Source organism: Tarenaya hassleriana, unplaced genomic scaffold (genome assembly GCF_000463585.1).
Source record: "Tarenaya hassleriana unplaced genomic scaffold, ASM46358v1 Cleome68, whole genome shotgun sequence".
NCBI lineage: Eukaryota > Viridiplantae > Streptophyta > Magnoliopsida > Brassicales > Cleomaceae > Tarenaya > Tarenaya hassleriana.
The window spans coordinates 365,024-374,997 of NW_010969347.1; positions in this window are offsets into that span (position 1 = coordinate 365,024).

The window sequence follows — 9,974 nt, forward strand, 5'->3', positions numbered from 1 at the left end:
GCGAGGTATTCTTCCTGCCTAGAGTGATCGGACGAACAGATCAATTGATACAGGCCCCAGATCGATTGAGGTAAGCGTTCTAACGTTTCTATGATTCAATAGTAGCATGGTTCTAGGGTTTCATTAAAATTTTTGTTTTATATCCGCTGCGCAAACCCTAGAATCGATTTCTTAGGAATTAGATTCGCTCATGAGATCCCAGGAAACCCAACAATGTGTGGCCGCACTATAGATGAACGTCGTCTATTTCAGACAGTCGAACTTAGTGAACGAGAAAGCAGTCGAATTAGATAAGGTGGCTTGTCCATGTCTTATATTCGACATATGATATCGTGATACAAAAGGATCATCAACCGGAATCATCATTGGCGTTCGTAAGATCACGAACAAACTCTATTCGAGATAGATAGTCATAGTATCTTGCTAGAGACCGCCTATGACTTGCATAACCGAAATAGAGATTTCGGGTTATACTGCTGTATCGAATGAGCTTACAGGGTCACACACACAGGAAAGGACGAATGCGCGAGAAGATACGAGAAAATCCCGGTAGAGCAGAGGTCAGACCAACCGGTCCAGAAGGTCTGGACCGATCGGTCCAGCCAGCCAAGATCGATCGATCCTGACGTAGACCGATCGGTCCAGAGGTAATATGTGAAAGTCACTCGGTCCGGAAATTGCTCCAGACCGATCGGTCCAGACGTAAAATAAGCTCCAGACCGATCGGTCCAGACGTCGGGATTTCCTAAACTCGCTGTAATTTTAAGTGGGATTAACTTTGTGGAACGCCTCCTAATCCTCTTGGCACGACTTTCAGACCCTTAGGGGAGTTTTTGAGAGTGAAAAACCTAAGAGTTAGATCCTTGAAACCCTTGCGCATAGAAGAACGTGTTCTTCAGTCGTAGCATACAAGTTCCAACTGTTGGAATCCTTTCCGCCGTGTGGATACGTGCAGAGGGCGAGCCTTACGTGATTGGACGAACACATCAAATGATACAGGCCCCGGATCGATTGAGGTAAGCGTTCTAATGTTACTACAAGATCATGCATGATAGGTTTTAGGGTTTCATCAAAAATTTTGTTTTACATCCGCTGCGCAAACCCTAGAACCGATCTCTTAGGAATTAGATTCGCTCTTGAGATCCTAGGAAACCCAACACGGTCCAGGTCTGGACCGGACGGTCTGGCCATCTGGAACTCTTCCAGATCGTTCCGTCATTCCTTTCTCGCGTTGTTCTCTTCAAGTGTGATCCATCCCTAATGGTGTTTGACCCTGTAGGCCCATTCGAAGTTCTAGTGGCATCGGAAACCCTTTCCCGAACCACAAGTCACGGTTAGCCTCTAGCAAGACGCCATGACCACCCACCTAGAATAGAGTTAGAGGTGATCTAACAAAGTCAGCAATAGTTCGAGTTCTGATCCTTTGTCTTACGATGTCATATGTTGAATAAGGGCATGGTATGAGCCACCCTTCAAGTTCAACCACTTACTCGTCTAGGCAAATCGACTGATAAAATAGTTGTACATTCATCTATAGCGTTGCCACACATTTTCACAGTCCGATTTCCACGAGGGACCCAGCGACATCTCTCCTGCTTAGGAGGTGACAAGTCCCGTATTACATGTCTACTATCTGCATATGATTCGTGAACGTATGTGAGCAACGCCGTTATGATCATCCGGTTAAAGACGGCGTTTGACGCAGTCAAGACACGCCACTCCTCATATCGGATACTCTAGACATCTCAGGTCTGAGGATCCAAGAATGAACCGCTGTATGAGATTCAAGTCATGACTCATGTCCATATGACAATGTCATGCGGGTCATCCAGTCACTCGTTCCAAACGAGTACCCATGATTGTGATTTGCATCCAATGCATATAATCATCATCATCAATCACACATCATGCTGATCTTAATTCATCAATGTTCCCACAATGACAACTGACCAGGGAGTTTAGAATCATCTGCAATGATTCATGGATATCATATCTACCGAAACATAACAAACATGCCAATCATATCATGAAAAGGTAATGCATTCATAAACCAATGAATCAATACATAGTCTAAATGTCATATCACGGATCATCGTAGAGCATTACAACCAACAATCTCCCACTATGCTCTAACGAAGCCCAGGTCTCCCACGAATTTTCTGATCCAAACAGCTTCCTTAGCTGCATCCGATGCTGCTATGTACTCGGCTTCTGTAGTCGAATCTGCAACGGTTGTCTGTTTGGAACTCTTCCAACTAACAGCCCCACCGTTTAGGCAGAAAACGTAACCTGACTGCGATCTCAAGTCATCTCTGTCGGTCTGGAAACTAGCATCGGTATAACCCCTTATAGCGAGCTCGTCTTCCAATCCGCCATACACCAAGAACAAATCCTTAGTCCTTCTCAAGTACTTAAGGATGTTCTTGACCGCAATCCAGTGAGCCACTACTGAAGAAATACGGAGTTCATCATCGGATTGCTACTCCGTATCATCCTCAGACTAGTGGACAAGTGGAGATATCTAACCGGGAGATTGATACGTGTGTACCGAGTCTAAAATTTATAACCCGATTCACAACTCACCGCAAGGATACGGATCGTCGTAACACGGGGTCGAACACGAAGACCGGTTTCTAAATCAAAATCTAAATCGAAAGTAGATCAAAGCAAGCAAGCAAGTGATGATGGAAGTATATGGAATCTATAGGAAACGAAATAAGAAAGCAATGAAAATGAGTAACCTATCAAACAAGCGTGACTACGGGTGTCGGGATCGTATTCGCGTGTATGGGTATTTACTAAGCATGCGAGAATAACGACATCGTACTTGTATTCGGGAATCATCAAGCAACAAAAATAGAGAATTCACCTCTCGGTCTACTAACTCACTACCTAGAATAACTCCTCAATCTCTCGATCTATTCAAGTTAACCCTAGATGCATGAAGAACGCTATCATCAATTCTAAATCGATTAAACCATATCTCTTTGTGAATAATACGATTCATTCATCAATCTCGATCCGAAACTAAACCCATATCTCTATGTGATTCAGAATCTCATAATATTGGCCAAGTGATTAGCAAACACCAATAGAAAAGAAAGCATAGATCGATAAACCGAAACAAGCATAACGTCGAAATTCAAGTTAGGGTTCAAACATACAAAAAACATATACGAATCCCTAGCCCATAGCCGTAGATCTACTCACGGTTCATGGAAAACAACAAAAAGCTCATAAAGAAAGAGATAAAAGAGAGGAAAGAAAAGCTCATGCAGATGTTTAGTCTCCACGATCGAATCTTCCTTCTTCTTCCAGAAATCCCATGAACTTCTATTCTCCTCTCACCAAAAGCTCTCCAAAAATCTGTATCTAAGTGTTCTATAAGGTTCTCTGATGTTCTAGGACGTGGCTAGGGCTTTTTTATAATCCTAGGGCGGCTCCCAGGAGTTCTATTCCCATTCTGATGTTGAAAATCGCGAAACAGGGTTTTTGCCTGGATCCGGGCCGATTCCAGGTGGATCCGGACCGGATCCAGATGTTTGGGTTCGAGCTCAGCTGTCTTGATGCGGACCGGATCCAGTTGGATCCGGCCCTGCACTGGCAGTTTTCTGGTCTTCGCGATTTTGCTCATAACTTTCTGCTCCGGTGTCGGATTTACGCGATTTTGATGTCTACGCGAAGCTCTTGAAGTGCTCTTTCCAATGATTCACGATTTAGACCTTTGTGGAGAAAGTTATTGATGTCGCAACATGAGTACCTCATCCGGACTTCTCCTTTAACGCTCCAAATAGTTCTTTTTCGAATCCAATCATCTTCGAAACTTGTAATCTGCAAAACTAAAGCACAATCGGGTTTTGTGTCCTAACACGCTTAGAATGTCTATGAATGCATGTGATTATTCCGTAAAACCTAGACAAACTCTTATCAAAATATATAGAAAAATAGAAGTTATCAAATCCCCCCAGACTTAAACCTTTGCTCGTCCTCGAGTAAAGAACGAAGGAAAAATCTGCAAAACAGGGAATGACGAACATCAAATAGCATCATCGTGAGACTCAAAAGCAAAACATCCGTCCAATACTAGTTTTCCGAGAATCGTACCCAAACCGGTCTACTATGATCTTCCTACCAAAGACAACCTACCTAGCCATGGGATTTTTATTGCCACTTAGAATCCGTTAGAAACTCTACAACTCACCAAGCCTATTTCCGAACCTATCCTTATCTCAACTTAGCCTTTTCGATCTTAGTTCTACTTCGTACCTGGATTTTTACCTTTCTGTAGAATTTCTCTGTTGAACGCTAGCATCTCGGGTTTCTAGGACGTTGAAGTTGAAGGACATCGTTTTTCTCTTCTCTCTTTTTTTTTCTTCTTTTCTCTCTTTTTTTTTCTTTTCTTCTGTATTTTTTTTCTTTTAATGCGATGTCCGACCCACAACTTAGACCCGAACCATCGATCGATGCACTCATTTCCTCGAACAATTTTCGTTGACGAGATTCTGACAGCAGAGTGTCGAGATGCTTTATTTTCCCAAGATATTTGTTGAACTAGATTTCATCGACCTGCAAGACTCGGAAAAGGTTCTAAACGAAACATATAACCTGGATATAATCGTTTCAACTCCGTAGGTTCCAAACAACAACCTCATCCCACAAACTATATATAGAAAGTCTGGGGAACTATCAATCCGACACGGTTCAACCACATTCTACAAAGTCGCTAGATCATCAAGATATTCCTACTCTATCATCCCAAAAATCCTCCAAATGATGTTCAAAACGGGTGTCCGAGGTATGCACGTGAACCTATATGAACCTATATCTATATGTCATATGCAATCATGCAAACCTAACAAAAATCATCTCTATGGAAAAGAAAAAGAAAACGTGAATGCAACTAATGCAAAGTGATATGCAAAAGTGAAAAATTTTCCTAAGTCTATATGCCATGAATAAATGCACCTAAACTAAATGCAATCCTAAATAGATAGGCCTGAATGTGTGAAGGGTCTATCCACCTCCCAGACTTGAACCATACACTGTCCACGGTGTAGACACTCGCCTGGAGAAGTAGAATCGAAAACGACATATGAAAAGAACCAATAAGAGGGGTAGAGAAACTTAGCTCTGCGGAATTCGTTCGCTCGCAATGAAGTTAACTCACGTCAAACACAAGAGCTCTCACGCACTCTATGAACCGGAATCTATCCAATCGTCGTCTCTCGGGAACTGATACTCATCTCTCGTGTGTCGGTATGGACGCTCATAGAAAAACAAATGCTACCCGAAAAATAATATAGAGACTCGCATATAGATAAAGAAGTCCAGAGTATACAAAATCCAAGTCCCAGTAATACTTCTGAAAGGCCTACTACATCGCTACTAAAATGGAAAAGGAAAACGCCTACCTGATCAGCGAGCTAAGCATCCGTCGGTGCATCATCTCTGTCATCCTCCATAGGTGTCGACGGTTGCTCATCGGGGAATAGCCGGCTGCGGAATCTATGGAACTCCACGTATAGGGCATCATGCTGGAGTCTGAGCGCCTGCATCTGGTCGACGAGCTGGGAAGAAGTCCCGCACCATCTGGTGTACATGCTCGTCATCTCTGAGTCGACGTGGCTCCGCATATCGGAGATGACTCTGTCTAAGGCACCCCTCGTATCGAGCATCACCTGATACATAAACCTCTGGAAGTCGTCCTGAGGCTGGAAGGTGTAGTTGTGATCATCTGGAGCTCGTGTGGAGGCGGCGGGCGATGGAGCTGAATCCGCCGGGGGAAAAGGAGGTGGTGAGTGCGTATGCGAAGGGCCGACTTCTGTGGTGTGAAATGCTGGAGTGTGCTGGTGGGCCATCGTAGGCGCCCTCCTCGAGTCCAGCCTGCTGTGCTGCAGAGAACTGGAATCGGAGTACGTCACGGTGGCAGGTGAATGTTGGGCAAGGTGAAACGTTGGCTGGTGCCCTGCTGGTCGTAGTACAACCAGAGATGGTTGCCCCGAATGGTCTCCAACGAAAATTTGCTGCGTAGAGCAGCCAAGTCGAGAACTGTGGCGCCCTTGAGGTGGGAACCCTCATAACGTCCGATGTTTACGCCGACTCTTCTTGTGATCATGGTGACAAGGCCGCAACATCAGATATAAACGCTTGAGTTTGAGCGGGCTACCTGATGTAGGTGTAGGGCGACCCGCGATGCTAGATCGACCTGTCCCATGCCCCAATCATCCCCACCATAGATAGGGGATAAGGCGTACCTGATGAAGAGTAGCTCGGTTTGGTTAAGCCCTCCAAGTTCTGTCTTGCCGAAGACGACGTGGGCGAGGAGCATATGGAAGTATTTGATCGTCGGATGTCGAATCCATGTGGATTTGAGGAGGCTGAACTTGAAGCGCTTGGACCCGATGTCGCTCCAGAATGCTTTGAGTCGAACCGGGTGTGTGGAGGGCAAGGCTGCTGTAGCTCCGTGAGGGACGCCCAGGATATCGGCTAACTGCGCCACCGTGAGGCGGTACTACTGGCCTGCTATCCAGAAAGCCATGTAGGCTCGGTGTGCCTCGCCAGTCGGGGGTATGAATAGGCGGAGTGAGCCAAGAAACTCCGCAGTCAGCTGACGGTATGTGTCCTCTCGCATATGTAGCAGGCCCTCCCAATGTATCCCAGCGCATAGCTCGTGCACTGAGTCATAAAGGCCCAGCCGGCTAATCTCTGTGCTCACGAACTTCGTGTTCCAGTTGACTTGATAGAAACCGCTAGCACGCTCCTGCATCTCTGGTGCTGGTAGGAGAAATCGTGGTGTGTTGTCCGGGTCAGGAACGCTGGGGGTGTACGGGCTTAGCTCGGTGATCGTGTTCTGGCCCGTCTCGAATTCCTCTAAAAATGGCAGATGATCGATGTAGTCCGGGTTGTTGCGGTTCCTGGTCTTCCTGGTGGCCATCTGAAACTCAAAGACACGTAGAGTGAGCGCGGTCGAGACCGCGGTGAAAACGCGCAAAGAGCGCAAAGAGCTCAGAGGCTGGATCCGGTCCATTTCCAGGTGGAATCGATCCAGATCCAGGTTCGTCTTCTCCGCCCAGAATTATGTCTCGATCCGGTCCGGATCCAATCGCAGCAAACTCAGATCGAAAATCACCTGAAACTATCTGCAAAATCAGACCAAAATCGAGCATCCCAATGTCTGGGCAAAGTAAATCTATCCTATTCGCACCATAATCAGCCCATAATTATCACCCAAAACTACAAATTCATTCCCATAATCAAATCTCCCTAACCTCTCATGAACCCTAACAACCCAAATCCGAAAATACTCATGATAAAACCGTGATTGAGCTATAAATTTGGTAGGGAAGCATACATGGGCATCGTATATGTGAAATTGGAGAGGGGGGAAGTGAGAGTGTGAGGGCCGAATCAAGGTAGGAAACCTAAGTGAGAGAGAGAGCTGAATTCGGCCCTCTTAAGTAGAATCGCAAATTTGGATCCGGTTCGTTTCTAGGTGGAATCGGTCCGGATCCAGATGAACTTACCTGGCCCGTGTCTGAAGTGGATTCGGTCCGTTTCCAGGTGGAATCGGTCCGGATCCAGTGTATGTGCTTTGATCACACGGTTTTTCCACCGTTTTTCTAACGTCGTGCATTACAATTCTTTCCACATTCTAGGCATCATAGGACGTTAGATGGCCATGGGTAGGTTGTTTTGCTTGTTTTTCCTCGCAGGAAGACTCCACGATGAATCCTCACGAAGCGCGGCACGGAAGAACAAGAGTTCGAGAAGGCTCGGGAAGCTCAGAGAAAATGAGCGACCCGCTCATTTTATGGGCGGTCGCCGGTGTGTGAGCGGTCGCTTGTTTTTTGCGTGTGCAGAGGAAAATGAGCAACCCTGAAGAAAAATGGGCGACCCTGAACAAAAAAATGAGCGACCACCTAAAATCAAAATCGGTCCAAAAAGGAAAAGCCCGTGTTTTGAGGAGAAAACCTAATTCTGGACTTTCATAAAAAGAGGAGTTTGAGGAGAGAGAAAGGGGGCTACACACTTTGGGAGAAAAATCACTTTGGAGAGGAGAAAAGGGGGATTTTGAGAGATCAAGGAGGCTAGGAGAAGAAGAAGACCACCATTGAAGACCATCTTGAGCATTTCTTCTCCTTTTCCATGTTTCTTCATTTTGCTTTCTGTTTTGAAACCCTAGTTATGGAGTAGTGACTTTGTTGTGGGTGAGGGATTCCCACTTTTGTATGGACACCTAAGCTTAATCTATGATGTCTTTGGGTTTTCTTCTATTGGTTTGCTGTTTTGTGCTTAATGCTATTGATTTGGACGAAACTCTAATTGATATGACCATAGAACACATTGATCATAGAGATATGGGAACGATGTTTGGAACCAAATGTCAAATGAGTGAGTTATTCACATTGGGAGATGGCTTAGCTTGCTTAGGGTTCATGATGGGGTACATTAATGCATCTAGAGATCATTTGGATCATTGGGAGATGGGTGAATTGATTTTCTAGGTAGTGAGTTTAAGCTCGGGAGAGACAAACTCTAGAGGAAGTGCTTGAAACCCCCAAATGGAAGACAAACCCTAAGACATTTTAGCATCACTAACCGTCCATGCGATTCATGAGGGATCCCGAACCTACAGCGCTTCAAACCATCGTTTACACTCGTTAATTTCACTTGCTTGCTCGACCCTCTTTTCATATTTACATTTTCACAAACACTTTGTAATCAATATTTTCCATCACCTTTGATCTAGTTTAAGAATGGATTAACACAACCTAGTCCTCGTGATCGACCCCGGTACTACAACTACCGTATACTTGCGGATAGTGGTACGAACCGGGTTACAAATTTAGAACTCGGTGCGTGCGCATCAAGTTTTTGGCGCCGTTGCCGGGGACTAGGCGTTTTCGTGTTAGTCTAGATTTTTGCTAGATTACCATTGCTTGGATTCTTGCTTGGATTACTTTGTGACATAACCTTTTTACAACACTTTCAGTTCGTTTTGTTTCTTTGGTGTGCAGCTCTTTCGGTGTATGACAAGAAGTACAACCGATAGAGATTAACTCATCTTCGACCCCGAATTAGAAAGAACCGTACGCTTCATTCGGAGACAGCAAAGACAATGGGGTATGGCCGAAGAAATGCTGAGAGAGAACAAGACACGAAGAGAACAACCCGAGATGGCTGAAGAGTTGTTGAGAGGGGCCAATGCCCAAAGAGGTCAAGCCCAAGCAGCCCCTAGAACGCTTCGAACGTACACACAACCGAAGCACACCCAACTACTATCATGCATAAATCGGGGGCAACTAGAAGATCTTGAACTCATACCGCAATGCATCCAAATGCTCAACAACATGAGTTTCCGGGGGAGACCAAACGAGGACCCGAATGCTCACCTTACAAACTTCAAGATGAACTGTAAGGCAATCAAGAAGGGACCGGGATTACTCTTGAAGATGTGTTTCTTGAAACCTTCCCATATTCACTTACGGAGAGAGTAGGGATTGGCTATACACCCTTGAGCCAAACTCTATCTCGACATGGGATGAGATGGAAGAACAATTCCTTATGCAATACTATTCCCCCACCAAGACTCAACACGCGAGAAATCGGATCAATGCCTTTGTACAAGAGGATGGGGAGAATCTCCATGATGCATGGGAACGCTTCAAGGAATATCAAAGAATGTGCCCTCACCATGGAATGGAAAGAGACTACCTTCTATCCATCTTTATCCATGGGTCGAAGGAGGATACTCGGTCTTGGATTGATGCAACATGTGGAGGTGATATTTATGACATCCCTTTCCAAGAGTTAGAAGTGACAATTGCAAAACTGGCCAAAGGACGCAGCCATACGTCCAACGAGTTCAGTAGGAGAAGCTCGGTGAAAGGAGATGTGGGAGAAAACGCAGCTCTTAAGGCAGTGTTGGCCGACCTTGCTGAGATAAAAGTTCAACTCGCCAACGCTAAACAAGT